Below are 16,082 nucleotides of genomic sequence, written 5' to 3'. Positions count from 1 at the left end.
ATATATACTCCAATTTAGGCACTCCTTCTCTCCAATCTATTATGGTTCGACAGGAAGAGGGTAATAAACCACAATTTCTCCCTTAACGGGATCTGACCTGACCTCAACCCCTCATTTGCCTAATCCACAGATGTCCATCCGTATCCCCTATAGCAATTCTGTGACTTCCTCCCATCCTCCTAGAACATTCCAAAGCTATCTGGCTCCTACAGATAACCATTAACGTCTGAAGTAAAAACCAGTCTCTAGGATAGCAATGTTCCAAGTTTAACACAGAATCCAACAGTCCCCCGTTTTGAACATTTTAATTCCATACTGTTCAACATTACATACACTTGGAAATGACATATAAATGAACAAACAATGATAACAAAACATTCACTGTGAGGTTTACAAACTCAGAGAGTTATGTCCTCTGTTCTATGATCACACCATGCACAATCATATTTCCATCTCTCATCAAACAGAATGACATTCCAGCTGAAGCTGGTGGTTTCCTCCACTTCAGCTGGAGCTGCTTTTAGCTTCTCCACTTTCTCCTTCTGGTTCCTAAGAGAGTGATAGCATAAGACTTGATGGCGCTGACAGAGATGGTCGCCTTGCTTCAGGTCCTTAGAAAACTATGCAGATATTTGTTATTTTATGTATTATTTCTTACATTGTTAGCCCAAACAATCTCAGGTGTTATTACATACAGCCGGGAAGAACTATTGGATATAAAAGCGAAGTCGACTTACCATCATTACGACCAGGAATACGTCTTACCCGAAGCGGATCCTCCACCCTGGACATGTGATCCTCCACCCTGGACATGCAATCTTATCCCAGAGGCCGACCCAAAACAACGCGGTCGCCTCAGGAGAGACGGACGGAGTGGCCTACTGGTCAGACTCAGAAGGCGAGCACACCATCCACTGCTTCCTAGCATATTACTCTCCAATGTCCAATCTCTAGATAACAAGGTGGGCACGAGTTGCCTTCCAGAGAGACATCAGAGATTGTAACATTCTCTGTTTCACGGAAACATGGCTCACTTGGGATACGTTGTTAGAGTCAGTACAGACACCCGGTTTCTTCACGCAACGTGCCGACAGAAACAAACATCTCTCTGGTAAGAAGAAGGGCGGGGGTGTATGCCTTATGATTTACGACTGATGGCGTAATCACAACAACATACAGAAACTCAATTCCTTTTGTTCACCTGACCTAGAATTCCTTACAATCAAATGCCGACCGCATTATCTTCCAAGACATTTACATTTTACATTTAAGTCATTTAGCAGACGCTCTTATCCAGAGCGACTTACAAATTGGTGCATTCACCTTATGATATCCAGTGGAACAACCACTTTACAATAGTGCATCTAACTCTTAGAGAATCTAACTCTCAAGAGAATTCTCTTCGATTATAGTCACAGCCGTGTATATCCCCCCAAGCAGATACCTCGTCGGCCCTCAAAGAACTTCACTGGCCTCTATGTAAACTGGAAACCATACATCCGGAGGCTGCATTTATTGTAGATGGGGATTTTAACAAAGCTAACCTAAGATCAATACTCCCTAAATTCTATCAGCATATCGAATGCGCGACACGAGCTGGCAGAATTCATCATTGCTACTCGAACTTCTGCAATGCATACAAAGTCCTCCCACGCTCCGCCTTCGGCAAATCTGACCATGAATCCATTTTGTTGCTCCCAGCCTATAGACAGAAACTAAAACAGGAAACGCCCATGCTCAGGTCAATACAACGCTGGTCTGACCAATCGGATTCCATGCTTTAAGATTGCTTCAATCACGTGGACTGGAATATGTTCCAGATAGCCTCAGACAACATTGATGTATACGCTGACTCGGTGAGCAAGTTTATTAGCAAGTGCATCAGAGATGTCGTACCCGCTGTGACTATTAAAATCTTCCCTAATCAGAAACCGTGGATTAATGGCTGCATTCGCGCAAAACTGAAAGCGTGAACCACCACTTTTAATCATGGCAAGATGACCGGAAACAGGACCGAATACAAACAGTGCAGCTATTCCCGCCGCAAGGCAATCAAACAAGCAAAGCATCAGTATAGAGACAAAGTTAAACAATTAAACGGCTCAAACACGAGACGTATGTGGCAGGGTCTACAGTCAATCACGGATTACAAAAAGAAAACCAGCCCCGTTGCGGACATCGACGTTTTGCTCCCAGACAAATTAAACTACTTCTTTGCTCGCTTTAAGAACAATACAGTGCCACTGGTAAGGCACGCTACCAAAGCCTGTGGGCTCTCCTCTGCCAACGTGAGTAAAACATTTAAACGTGTTAACCCTCGCAAGTCTGCCCAGACAGCATCCCTAGCCGCGTCCTCAGAGCATGCGCAGACCAGCTGGCTGGTGTGTTTACAGACATATTCAACGAATCCCTATCCCAGTCTGTTGTCCCCACATGCTTCAAGATGGCCACCATTGTTCCTGTTCCCAAGAAAGCTAAGGTAACTGAACTACATGACTATCACCCCATTGCACTCACTTCTGTCATCAGGAAGTGCTTTGAGAGACTAGTCAAGGATCATATCACCTCCACCCTACCTGATACCCTAGACCCACTCCAATTTGCTTAACGCTCCAATAGGTCCACTGATGATGCAATCGCCATCACACTGCCCTATCCCATCTGGACAAGAGGAATACCTATGTAAGAATGCTGTTCATTGACTACAGCTCAGCATTTAACCCCATAGTACCCTCCATAGTACCCTGGATCTCAACCCCGCCCTGTGCAACTGGGTCCTGGACTTCCTGACGGGGTGCCCCCAGGTGGTGGAAACAACTTCTCCACCCAGCTGATCCTCAACACTGGGGCCCGACAAGGGTGCGTTCTTAGCCCTCTCCTGTACTCCCTGTTCACCCATGACTGCGTGGCAATGCACAACTCAATCATCCAGTTTGCAGACAACACTACAGTGGCAGGCCTGATTACCAACGATGACGAGACGGCCTACAGGGAGGAGGTGAGGGCCCTCGGAGTGTGGTGTCAGGAAAATAACCTCTCACTCAATGTCAACAAAACAAAAGAGATGATCGTGGACTACAGGAAACAGCAGAGGAAGCGCCCCCCCATCCACATCGACGGGACAGTAGTGGAGAAGGTGGAAAGTTTTAAGTTCCTCGGCATACACATCACAGACAAACTGAAATGGTCCACCCACACAGACGGCGTGGTGAAGAAGGCGCAACAGCACCTCTTCAACCTCAGGAGGCTGAAGAAATTTGGCTTGTCATCTAAAACACTCACTAACTTTTACAGATGCACAATAGAGTGCATCCTGTCGGGCTGTTTCACCACCTGGTACAGCAATTACATCGCCCTCAACCGCAAGGCTCTCCAGAGGGTGGTGCGGCCTGCACAACGCATCACCAGTGGCAAACTACTTGCCCTCCAGGACACCTACTTCACCCGATGTCACAGGAAGGCTTATAAGATCATCAAGGACAACAACCACTCGAGCCACTGCCTGTTCACCCCCCTATCATCCAGAAGGCGAGGTCAGTACAGGTGCATCAAAGCTGGGACCGAGAGACCACAAAACAGCTTCTATCTCAAGGCCATCAGACTGTTAAACAGCCATCACTAACATAGAGAGGCTGCTGCCAACATACAGACTCAAATCTCTGGCCACTTAAATAAATGGACTTAATAAAGGTATCACTAGTCACTTTAAATAACAGCACTTTAATAATGTTTACATATCCTACATTACTCATCTCATATGTGTATTCTATACCATCTACTGCATCTTGCCTATGCCGCACGCCATCGCTCATCCATATATTTATATGTACATATTCTTTTCATCCCTTTACATTTGTGTGTATTTGTTTGTATAAGGTAGTTGTTGTGAATTTGTTAGATTACTTGTTAGATATTACTGCATAGTCGAAACTAGACGCACAAGCATTTCGCTACTCTCACATTAACATCTGCTAACCATGTGTATGTGACCAATAAAATTTGGTGGTAAGCTGACCATAACTATACATGCATGAAAACCAAAGTCTGAGACCATGACAACTCCCACTCTCTCTTTACCTGTCTCTATGCCTCCAGGATACTTTTCTGCTGGATTCCACAAAAATGAAAGCTCTAAAAAGCCTCCTCATGCTTTCGCCCAGACTCCGAGAGGTGTTCCCAAGCCATGTCATTTTCACTTTGTTTCCCATCTCCTTCATTGCCACCTGATAGACACGTGCGTATCCGTAATCAACGCTACATCCTCTTGAGGTAACTCAGCACTGTACATGCTTTAACATCAATGCCTTCAAAATGTTGTTTAGAGTACAATTACCCCAACATCTATCCTCTTTCATATGATGCATTAACCAATAAAGCAGCTAACCCCAACCCAACTAGGATGTTTAAAGTAGCTCCCAAACCCAACCCATCTGCATGTCTACAGTGGAATCAAGTCTCTCTCTCTCTCTCTCTCTCTCTCTCTCTAGCTCTCTCTCTCTCTCTAGCTCTCTCTCTAGCTCTGCTTCCTCTGTCATGGTGTCTTCAAGCTCACCCATTATGCAGCTGGACCTCACTTCACATAAGAACCATGCACCCACCAAGGAGAGACATGACGATCTTTACCGCTGTCAATATACATCAGTCCCTCCACAGGAACAATGAACACCCTTATGTTTCATGAAACCTAAAAACATATTGACTTGAAAAGGAAAGAGAGAAAAAATACATGTTTAATACCTTCACACCACCCTTGATGCGACTAAAACTGGGGAAAGAATCGTCCATCTGTTACGTTCTCTGCCCATGTTATGCTGGTCCCATGCCCTCTCCTAAATTTTCATCCTTGGGCGTTATCGCAAAACACAGACTATGAGCCTTGTATGCAATTCATTGTACCGTATCATCCAGCCATCTCTACGTATCCATGCGATTTAACATTACAATTCTGATGACATGGTAAAACAAAAGAGAACAAAAAAAAAACTTCATGGTTGACCCAAGCTATCATCCAGTGAGTTCTCGAACAGCCTCACTGTCGGAGGATACTTAGAGATAAGGTTTCTGGAGCCTCCCTAGGCCTAATAAATTTGAGCAGCGCCCCCACCCCTCACCGTTCGAAAGTAACTATCTCTCGCTGTACCCGAATTCAGAATGACAGTCCTTAGTGCTTACTTTGATTCTATGACTCAAATTCAAGCTTCTCAACTTAGCACACATCATCCCGGTTAGAATGTACATTTATAAATGGAACCTTTTAGTGCCGGTAATAACTCTTCTCATTACAGCCCCCCTTTGTCCCTGGTTTCCTGTTGCAAGTGACCTGGTAATGAAAGATAAGTATCTCAAATCATACTTAGTCTAAATTGTTTGCACTGTGTAGACCCCCCCCCCCCCCCCCCCCTTATCATTCTAGCGTGTCTTTTTCAGATATCGTTTACAGTTCATCTTCCCAGCAGCACATGTAACTCTTGCCTGTCCCATTTAATACCCTTGATAATGTCCCGATTTCAATATCCAAATAGATACAGTTGAAGTTGGAAGTTTACATACACTTAGATTGGAGTCATTAAAACTTATTTTTCAACCATTCCACAAATTTCTTGTTAACAAACTATAGTTTTGGCAAGTCGGTTAGGACATCTACTTTGTGCATGACACAAGTAATTTTCCCAACAATTGTTTACAGACAGATTATTTCACTTGTAATTCACTGTATCACAATTCCAGTGGGTCAGAAGTTAACATACACTAAGTTGACTGTGCCTTTAAACAGCTTGGAAAATTCCAGAATATGATGTCATGTCTTTAGAAGCTTCTGATAGGCTAATTGACATCATTTGAGTCAATTGGAGGTGTACCTGTGGATGTTTTTCAAGGCCTACCTTCAAACTCAGTGCCTCTTTGCTTGACATCATGGGAAAATCAAAAGAAATCAGCCAAGACCTCAGAAAAAAATTGTAGACCTCCACAAGTCTGGTTCATCCTTAGGAGCAATTTCCAGGAGGAAATGGGCCAAAATTCACCCAACTTATTGTGGGAAGCTTGTGGAAGGCTACCCGAAACGTTTGCCCCAAGTTAAACAATTTAAAGGCAATGCTAACAAATACTAATTGAGTGTACTTCTGACCCACTGGGAATGTGATGAAAGAAGTAAAAGCTGAAATAAATAATTCTCTCCACTATTATTCTGACATTTCACATTCTTAAAATAAAGTGGTGTTCCTAACTGACCTAAAACAGGGAATTTTTACTCTGATTAAATGTCAGGAATTGTGAAAAAACTGAGTTTAAATGTATTTGGCTAAGGTGTATGTAAACTTCCGACTTCAACTGTACATCCGTTTCTCCCACGTACACAAGTCTATCACCTGACCCTTTATCTCTCTCCACGCTCACTCAACATGCGCGGACTCAGGACTCTGGTGCACACCTGCCGCCTTTACCCAGGTGAATGGCTCGGACTCAGATAGAAGTGTTAAAAGTCACTGTCGCATTGAGCGCCTTTGTCGTGCTTTCTTCAGCCGGTTACGGAGGTTTTTGATGTTCACACACACTGTTTGTGGTCAAATTATTCCTACCATGCATTAAGACACGATCTAATATACCCTTCCATGATAACCTCAAAAAAGGACAAAAAAAGGACCCTCACAGTTACCGTTTTGATCGCAGGGTTCAAACCTGCCATCAAAGCAGAAGTGCAAATTCTATCAATGCACTACCGTACCCAGTCTTTCTGTGGCTTAGTACTAATATTAATTCCAGTTTTATCAGTTTGTATTTTTTGTTGATAGAATGCTGACATCAAAATGCTGGTATATTGAGCTTTTGATTATTCTAGTTTATGTCATTGTGCCAAGTCATAATTGCCTCCCTGAATTCTTTATTTGATTTGAATTCTCTGTCAGCAGGGAAATGTTGCCCAATTTTATCCAGTTTGCAAAAATGTTCCCATATTCGAGCCGAATTGGTAGAATGCTTGTGCGCTTCTTTCAGAGCCTCCATTGCTTTATTAAAATCCTCTAGCTCCTTATTACAGGGAGAATCGGGGTCGCTTGTCGCCATATCAATAGTTATTAATTGGTTACGGCCCTTAATACCTTGTATTAGAACCTATACTATAGCATCTGAAAATGTATTACTGGAGAATATGGATGACTTAATGTCTTATTCCAGTGTTGCGCCTCAAATATCACTGTTGTTGATAACCCACATCACCAAAATTATTCACACTTCTCTTCCTATTTCCACATAATCTTTCATGGTTCACCACCCCAACAGGGCATAAAACCAACCTCTCTTCATTGCTATATAACCCATTTTGAGGACACAAACCTCTTCTAGCACAAAAACAGAGGCCTCAAACCTTTTAATAGCGGACTCAAACCCTTATAATAGAGCTTGTTCAAACCTTCACACACACCCCCACACACACTCACACGCTGCGCTCTCACGGCCACTGCGACTGAGACTTTCACCCGCTTGTTACAGGTTTAGCAGGGAACAAACCCCACCCGGGTCTTACCTGCAGCGCCAACTGTTCTAATTCTAATTCTCCGAGGTTCTAATTCTCAGAGTAAATAACTCAAAGGACACTATGAAAGCTTAACTACGTTTAATTCTTCCCAGAGGATCAATACAGCTGCATTAGACAAAACATGTTTCCACCACCACAAGTATAAATACTCCAGTTTAGGCACTCCTCCTTCTCTCCAATCCTTACATTGGGGCGGCAGGGTAGCCTAGTGGTTAGAGCGTTGGGCTAGTAACCGAAAGGTTGCAAGTTTGAATCCCCGAGCTGACAAGGTACAAATCTGTCGTTCTGCCCCTGAACAAGGCAGTTCATCACTGTTCCTAGGCCGTTAAATGAAAATAAGATTTTTTTCTTAACTGACTAGTTAAATAAAGGTAAAAAAATAAACATCTATTATGGTTCGACAGGAAGATGAAGTAATAGGGTAATAAACCATAATTTCGCCCTTAAGGGGACCTGACCTTTTTTATTTATTTTATTTTTATTTAACCTTTATTTAACCAGGTAGGCAAATTGAGAACACGTTCTCATTTACAATTGCGACCTGGCCAAGATAAAGCAAAGCAGTTCGACACATACAACAACACATAGTTACACATGGAGTAAAACAAACATATAGTCAATAATACAGTGAAAAAAAATAAGTCTATATACAATGTGAGCAAGTGAGGTGAGATAAGGGAGGTGAAGGCAAACAAATATATGTATAAATAAATAAAAATATAAAAAGGCCATGGAGGCGAAGTGAGTACAACACAGCAAGTAAAATAAAAACTAAAAAACACTGGAATGGTTGGTTTGCAGTGGAAGAAAGTGCAAAGTAGAGACAGAAATAATGGGGTGCAAAGGAGCAAAATAAATTAATAAATAATACAGTAGGTAAAGAGGTAGTTGTTTGGGCTAAATTGTAGATGGGTTATGTACAGGTGCAGTAATCTATGAGCTGCTCTGACAGCTGGTGCTTAAAGCTAGTGAGGGAGATAGGTGTTTCCAGTTTCAGAGATTTTTGTAGTTCGTTCCAGTCATTGGCAGCTGAGAACTGGAAGGAGAGGCGTCCAAAGGAAGAATTGGTTTTGGGGGTGACTAGAGAGATATACCTGCTGGAGCGCGTGCTACAGGTAGGTGCTGCTATGGTGACCAGCGAGCTGAGATAAGGGGGGACTTTACCTAGCAGGGTCTTGTAGATGACCTGGAACCAGTGGGTTTGGCGACGAGTATGAAGCGAGGGCCAGCCAACGAGAGTGTACAGGTCGCAGTGGTGGGTAGTATATGGGGCTTTGGTGACAAAACGGATGGCACTGTGATAGACTGCATCCAATTTATTGAGTAGGGTTTTGGAGGCTATTTTGTAAATGACATCACCGAAGTCGAGGATTGGTAGGATGGTCAGTTTTACAAGGGTATGTTTGGCAGCATGAGTAAAGGATGCTTTGTTGCGGAATAGGAAGCCAATTCTAGATTTGACTTTGGATTGGAGATGTTTGATGTGGGTCTGGAAGGAGAGTTTACAGTCTAACCAGACACCTAGGTATTTGTAGTTGTCCACATATTCTAAGTCAGAGCCGTCCAAAGTAGTGATGTTGGACAGGCGGGCAGGAGCAGGCAGCGATCGGTTGAAGAGCATGCATTTGGTTTTACTTGTATTTAAGAGCAGTTGGAGGCCACGGAAGGAGAGTTGTATGGCATTGAAGCTCGCCTGGAGGGTTGTTAACACAGTGTCAAAAGAAGGGCCAGAAGTATACAGAATAGTGTCGTCTGCGTAGAGGTGGATCAGAGAATCACCAGCAGCAAGAGCGACATCATTGATGTAAACAGAGAAGAGAGTCGGTCCAAGAATTGAACCCTGTGGCACCCCCATAGAGACTGCCAGAGGCCCGGACAACAGACCCTCCGATTTGACACACTGAACTCGATCAGAGAAGTAGTTGGTGAACCAGGCGAGGCAATCATTAGAGAAACCAAGGCTGTCGAGTCTGCCAATGAGGATGTGGTGATTGACAGAGTCAAAAGCCTTGGCCAGGTCAATGAATACGGCTGCACAGTATTGTTTCCTATCGATGGCGGTTACGATATCGTTTATGACCTTGAGCGTGGCTGAGGTGCACCCATGACCAGCTCTGAAACCAGATTGCATAGCGGAGAAGGTGTGGTGTGATTCGAAATGGTCGGTAATCTGTTTGTTGACTTGGCTTTCGAAGACCTTAGAAAGGCAGGGTAGGATAGATATAGGTCTGTAGCAGTTAGGGTCAAGGGTGTCCCCCCCTTTGAAGAGGGGGATAACCGCAGCTGCTTTCCAATCTTTGGGGATCTCAGACGACACGAAAGAGAGGTTGAAGAGGCTAGTAATAGGGGTGGCAACAATTTCAGCAGATAGTGTGTGATTCGAAATGGTCGGTAATCTGTTTGTTGACTTGGCTTTCGAAGACCTTAGAAAGGCAGGGTAGGATAGATATAGGTCTGTAGCAGTTAGGGTCAAGGGTGTCCCCCCCTTTGAAGAGGGGGATAACCGCAGCTGCTTTCCAATCTTTGGGGATCTCAGACGACACGAAAGAGAGGTTGAAGAGGCTAGTAATAGGGGTGGCAACAATTTCAGCAGATAGTTTTAGAAAGAAAGGGTCCAGATTATCTAGCCCGGCTGATTTGTAAGGGTCCAGATTTTGCAGCTCATTTAGAACATCAGCTGACTGTATTTGGGAGAAAGAGAAATGGGGAAGGCTTGGGCGAGTAGCAGAGGGGAGGGCAGTGCTGTTGTCCGGGGTAGGGTTAGCCAGGTGGAAAGCATGGCCAGCCGTAGAAAAATGCTTATTGAAATTCTCAATTATAGTGGATTTGTCGGTGGTGACAGTGTTTCCTATCTTCAGAGCGGTTGACCTCAACCCCTCATTTGCCTAATCCACAGATGTCCATCCATATCCAATATAGCAATCCTGTGACTTCCTCCTGTCCACCCAACACATTCCAAAGCCAACTGGCTCCTACAGATAACCATTAACCAGTCTCTAGGAAAGCAACGTTTCAAGTTTAACACAGAATCCAACAGTGCTTATGGTCGTTGTCCTGTTGGAAGGTGAACCTTCGCCCCAGTCTGAGGTCCTGAGCAGTCTAGCAGGTTTTCATCAAGGATTTCTCTGTACTTTGCATCGTTCATCTTTCCCTCGTTCCTGACTAGTCTCTCAGTCCCTGCTGCTGAAAAACATCCCCACAGCATGATGCTCCCACCACCATGCTTCACCATAAGGATGGTGCCAGGGTTTCCCCAGACGTGACGCTTCACATTCAGGCCAAAGAGTTTAATCATGGTTTCATCAGAGCAGAGAATCTTGTTTTTCATGGTCTGAGAGATCTTTAGGTGCCTTTTGGCAAACTCCAAGCCGGCTGTCATGTTCCTTTTACTGAGGAATGGCTTCTGTCTGGCCGCTTTACCATAAAGCCCTGAATGGTGGAGTGCTGCAGAGATGGTTGTCCTTCTGGAAGGTTCTCCCATCTCCACAGAGGAACTCTGGAGCTGTGTCAGAATGACCATCGGGTTCTTGGTCACCTCCCTGACCAAGGCCCTTGTCCCCTGACTGCTCAGTTTGGCTGGGCGACCAGCTCTAGGAAGAGGTTTCAAACTTGGTGGTTCCAAACTTCTTCCATTTAAGAATGATGGAGGCCACCGTGTTCAATGCTGCAGAAATGTTTTTGCACCCTTCCCCAGATCTGTGCCTCGACGCAATCCTGTCTCGGAGCTCTATGGACAATTCCTTCGACCTCATTGCTTGGTGTTTACTCTGACATATACTGTCAACTGTGGGACCTTATATAGACAGGTGTGTGCCATTCCAAATCATGTCAAATCAGGTGGACTGAAATCAAGTTGTAGAAACATCTCAATGATGATCAATGGAAACAGGATGCACCTGAGCTTAATTTCGAGTCTCATAGCAAAGGGTCTGAATACTTATTTAAATAAGGTATTTCAGTTTTTTATTTTTAATAGGTTTGCAAACATTTCAAATACGCTGTTTCACTTTGTCGTTATGAGTTATTGTGTGAGGACTTTTTTTTATATATACATTTTAGAATAAGGCTGTGACGTAACAAAATGTGGAAAAAGGGAAGGGGTCCAAACACTTTCCGAATGCACTGTAAGTCCAGACACCAACTAGACAGACATAGAACCCCCATGTGGACGTAAGGCAGGAGATGCTCTGATTAATGTGAGGCAGCATGCTTTACAGGATTACAGGAGTTGTGTTTCAAGTCATCTACTGGCTGTCCCTGTCTTTATCAGCACCCAGAGTACAGCGAGGGAGGGAGGGATGGGCAGAGAGAAAGAGAGAGCGAGCGAGAGGTGACAGCATCCTTCATCCAACATAGCGTGAGAGGAAATGCAGAGATGCATCTAAAAACAGATCAAGACATAGGCTTAGCTGAGTGAACGCTGTCTGGACAACTGTCAGGAATGCATGGGAACACTACAATAACTACAAGGGGTTATGCCTCAACGGGAATCTCCTGCTCTCCGGTCTGTCTCAAACAGTTGCCAATGCACGGACAGAAAGACTAGTTTTTAGCATCACCACTATGTTGTTTTGACAAACAAACCTTACTGCTGTCTATCTTCTGTCTGTGAATGATTAGCCACATCGTCTTGACAGACCACACAAAGGTAAAACCTATTGAATATGAAAAACCTGTGATGAATGTATGTGACAGGCTACTGTACACAAAAGCAATGGTTCCATCATCCATTGAAATCAGATACTTTGTGACATTCAAATGTTCTACCCCTCATTGCAGGTAGTTGACTGATTCAGGGGCATATGATGGTGGTGGCGAGGGTGAGATAAAGAGCTATCATTCTGCACAGCATTGTATCTCATTGGTCTTTACAGTGAGAGGGAGCAACAACAGTTCACCCAGAGGCCGGAAAACCTCCTTCATAATGCCCTGCCACCTGCACCAATGAAAATAAATTCTGCATGACCTCAGTGTAGATGCTACTGTCCTCAACATGTCACCTGATATGTCAGATACATCTGATGAGGGTATCTTCCACAGTAAGGGTATCATCACAGTAAGCGGATCATTCTACCACAGGACTTATAGTAACTGTAAGACTCCGACAAACAACATTTCCAATTGATGATTCTCCCTTTTTATAGAGTTTTCCCCATACATCTGAAGTCAGATTGAGTTTCAGGGTGCATGTTCAACAATGCATGTAAAATGCATATTACATAGTTAACAAGTCTTTGTTGATTTAGTGTTTCAACTAACATTGTAGGTCAAAATCTGTTGTTCTGAACAAGGTCAAAATCTGTTGTTCTGAACAAAGCAGTTAACCCACTGTTCCAAGGCCATGTTATAAATAAGAATTTATTCTTAACTGACTTGCCTAGTTAAATATATATATATATTTTTTTAAATGTGTCTTTTAGGCTGCAAAAACATTCACTTGATGTTACAAGAACGTTCCCAGAAAACATTTAGTCTCTTTATAAAGGTTCCCAGAATGTTTATTTCGGTTGTGGAAACATTGTGGGGATATGACAAGAAATTCCTAAAACACTAAAACTGTCCAGTTGTGCTGACATTAAGATAATGTTTGTATCAGGGTGGGGCAGATCGTTAAAGGCCCAGCTCAAGTTCCACATCAAAGACTGAAGCAATCCGCTAATACATATTCAGGAATTGGGGTGGGAACATTGTGGTGATTTCCATGTGTAGCAGAGAAATAACAACAAATAGGGCACAGACTGACAGCTGTCAGTGTAACTAGCTAGCATGCTAACCTTAGCCAGCTAATGAAAGCTATGAGAGCACCATTTCAGTTAAGACAGGTGAACATCATTATTTCAGAAAAAGACTACCAGTTCTACATAGAACCAATATTTCCCAGCATGCTCTATTGCATGGAGATTTTCAGAATGGTTTGTTTTACTGTAATATATGTGTTTTTGTATGAACATTGATTGGTTAATACATTTTATGCTACACAAAGATAAATAACATACAGTTTTCTAAACCAATCCAGTCTGTTGGATTTATTGGACCTGTTACTGAGATGGTTGTTCCAGTTTAGATGGTTGAGGTAGTCTCAGTATTCAATCATTCCTATCCTGGCAGTCATTCTGAATGCAGGTTGCGGATGATTAACAATTCCACTTATTGGATATCCTAACTCTGGCTGGATTCCAATAGGAATTACACATCACTTTGCAAGCCAGCATAATGTGACTTGCAGGCCAAACCAGGAGATTCCTAACACCACTGTGTTAGGGTATAACAAGGCCCTCAAATAAAAGCCTTATAAAATGTAGTGTATTGACATAAATAATACAAAATATAAGGATAATGAGGCTGGTGGAACCTTTCATAGGGGGTTCTAGGAAGAACCCTCCAAAGACAAAAGGTTTCTGGGTAGAACAGTTCATAGACAGTTCTAGGAAGAACATTTAGATCATAAAATGGTTCTTGGTAGAACCCTTCATAGAGGTTTCTAGGTAGAACCATATACAGGGGGTTCTTTGAAGAACCCTACACAGAGGGTTCTAGCTGGAACCTCTGCAAAGGTTTTTAACCAGCACCAAACAGGGTTCCCCTATGGGGACAAACTGAAAAAGCCTGTATGGTTCTACTTAGCATCTTTTTTTCTAAGAGTGTACCTGTCTCAGCTAAACCGTGCCTATACAATCTGTTGACATGTTAACGGTTGACATTTTACTCTTGCCGTTTGATAATTCCAGTGAAACCGTGTTAATTTTTGGACATGCACACGGACATTATCAAATAGCGATATTCTTTGTTCCTGTCTTATTTCAGCAAGCTAGCAAGCTGTATATCAATGACTATCTAAATTGTGACCTTGAATCCGCCATAGAAATAGAAAGAATATGAGCTCAGGTAATATGGATAACCTAAATATTGAAGTTTGGAGCATGTATTGAAGCAATGAGTGAGATCGTTTTGCATGCCCTGATGTCCCGGGTGGATGGAGATTTCTCTTTAGGGATCAATGGAACGGTCAAACATGAGCAAACCCTGCCCACCCGGCCATGCAACACAAATTTGCCTAAAACGTTAGTGGTCAAGACCATTCATCTTGGGGCGACTGGGGGAGCCGGGTTCTAAAATGCAATCATATCACGCAATTTTACTATTTATAAAATGGTAATCTTTTTTTTATGCAGACTAGCTAAAAAATAAGTAAACCTTTACAAATTATCCAATGAATTGTGATAATTTGCTGGTAAAAAAGTTTGCACCCCATATTTTAATTTGCTCCATGGCAAGGTGTCCAAGTGTAGGGTCATCATTAGTTAACACAGCCACAAAGTCATAAACACTGTTGATTTCTAAATTTTCTCTTCTTAAAAATCACACTGCTAACCTTAGCCTAACCTTAAATTAAGGAACAAATCGAAATTGACAGACTGGTTACCTGGGTTCAGTGAATTGTTTGCAGCAAATATTTCCATATAACAGGCAGGAAGGAGTGAGTACACAATCATTTAATTACATTTTTGTATTGGGTGTATCTACCGACTGCATGTATAGGTCCGGAAACATACATCCTTTGTTTTGTTATTTTTGTTTTACTCTGCCTGCAAACATGCTAGATGATTCAGAATCCATTGAAGAGCTTGAACGAGGAGGCGGATGCTGGTAGGAAGTGGAACATGGCGGAAGCAGAAGTGTCGTTTGAGGCTGAAAGCATGTCGAGTACAGTTAGCGAGAAAAATGTGTGGACAACAGTGAAGTCCAAGAATGGAACAAAAAGAGCTAAAATTGTTGTGGAAAATTGCTGTGGAAAATGAGTCCGATGACTCAAAATGAGCCTGATGAACAATCTGGACTTAAATGGCGATGTACTCTTATAATATCCACCTGACTAGCCACCCCTCAGAGCCTGGTTTCTCTCTAGGTTTCTTCCTAGGTGTCTGCTATTCTAGGGAGTTTTTCCTAACCACCATGCTTCAACATCTGCATTGTTTGGGGTTTTAGGCTGTGTTTCTGTACAGCACTTTGTGACATCTGCTGATGTAAAAAACGGTTTTATAAATAGATCTTCTTGTTGGACTACGTTTTTTTGGATAATGATGTTTATTTGGGAAACCCTTTTGAAGTCACGGCGATAGTGAAGAAGGCATTGGGAAAAGTGGATGCAGTCAAAGTAACCAGGAGTGGTATGGTGTTGATATCGTGTGTATCTAAAGAGCAAAAAGAGTGTGCATTGTGGCTCGCAGAATTATCGACGCATGAAGTGAACAGCTTTGATAATCAATATCTAAGGTAGGGTTACAAAGGGTCGGAAACGTTCTGGTAAATTTCCGGGATTTTTCCGGAAGTTTTCCATTGGAAGTTAAGCCTGGGAATTTTGCTTAAATTCATCAAAAAAGTTAGCTTATAACTGTGAACCTTTTTTGTGGGATACACTTAAGGCAATTCTAGGTCTTGTGGCATATTTTGGTTAAACTATCCTCAATTCAATGGAATTGCAACCCTCTGCATGCACAGCGCACTCTTCCATCACATGTACAGCTGATTCTCAAGATCTTGCACACTA

The 16,082-nt window shown here is 42.9% G+C and overlaps 1 protein-coding gene across 4 annotated transcripts in view; it reads right to left on the bottom strand.

Annotated features, from left to right (window-relative positions):
- Window positions 1-16,082, bottom strand: part of LOC139578657 (CMP-N-acetylneuraminate-beta-1,4-galactoside alpha-2,3-sialyltransferase-like) — a 100,554-nt gene that overhangs the window by 45,693 nt on the left and 38,779 nt on the right. The gene's annotated exons all lie outside the window — the stretch shown is intronic.

This window comes from Salvelinus alpinus, chromosome 6 (genome assembly GCF_045679555.1).
Source record: "Salvelinus alpinus chromosome 6, SLU_Salpinus.1, whole genome shotgun sequence".
NCBI lineage: Eukaryota > Metazoa > Chordata > Actinopteri > Salmoniformes > Salmonidae > Salvelinus > Salvelinus alpinus.
Note: the sequence above shows the minus strand (reverse complement) of the source record. Positions and strands in the feature narration are given on the sequence as shown.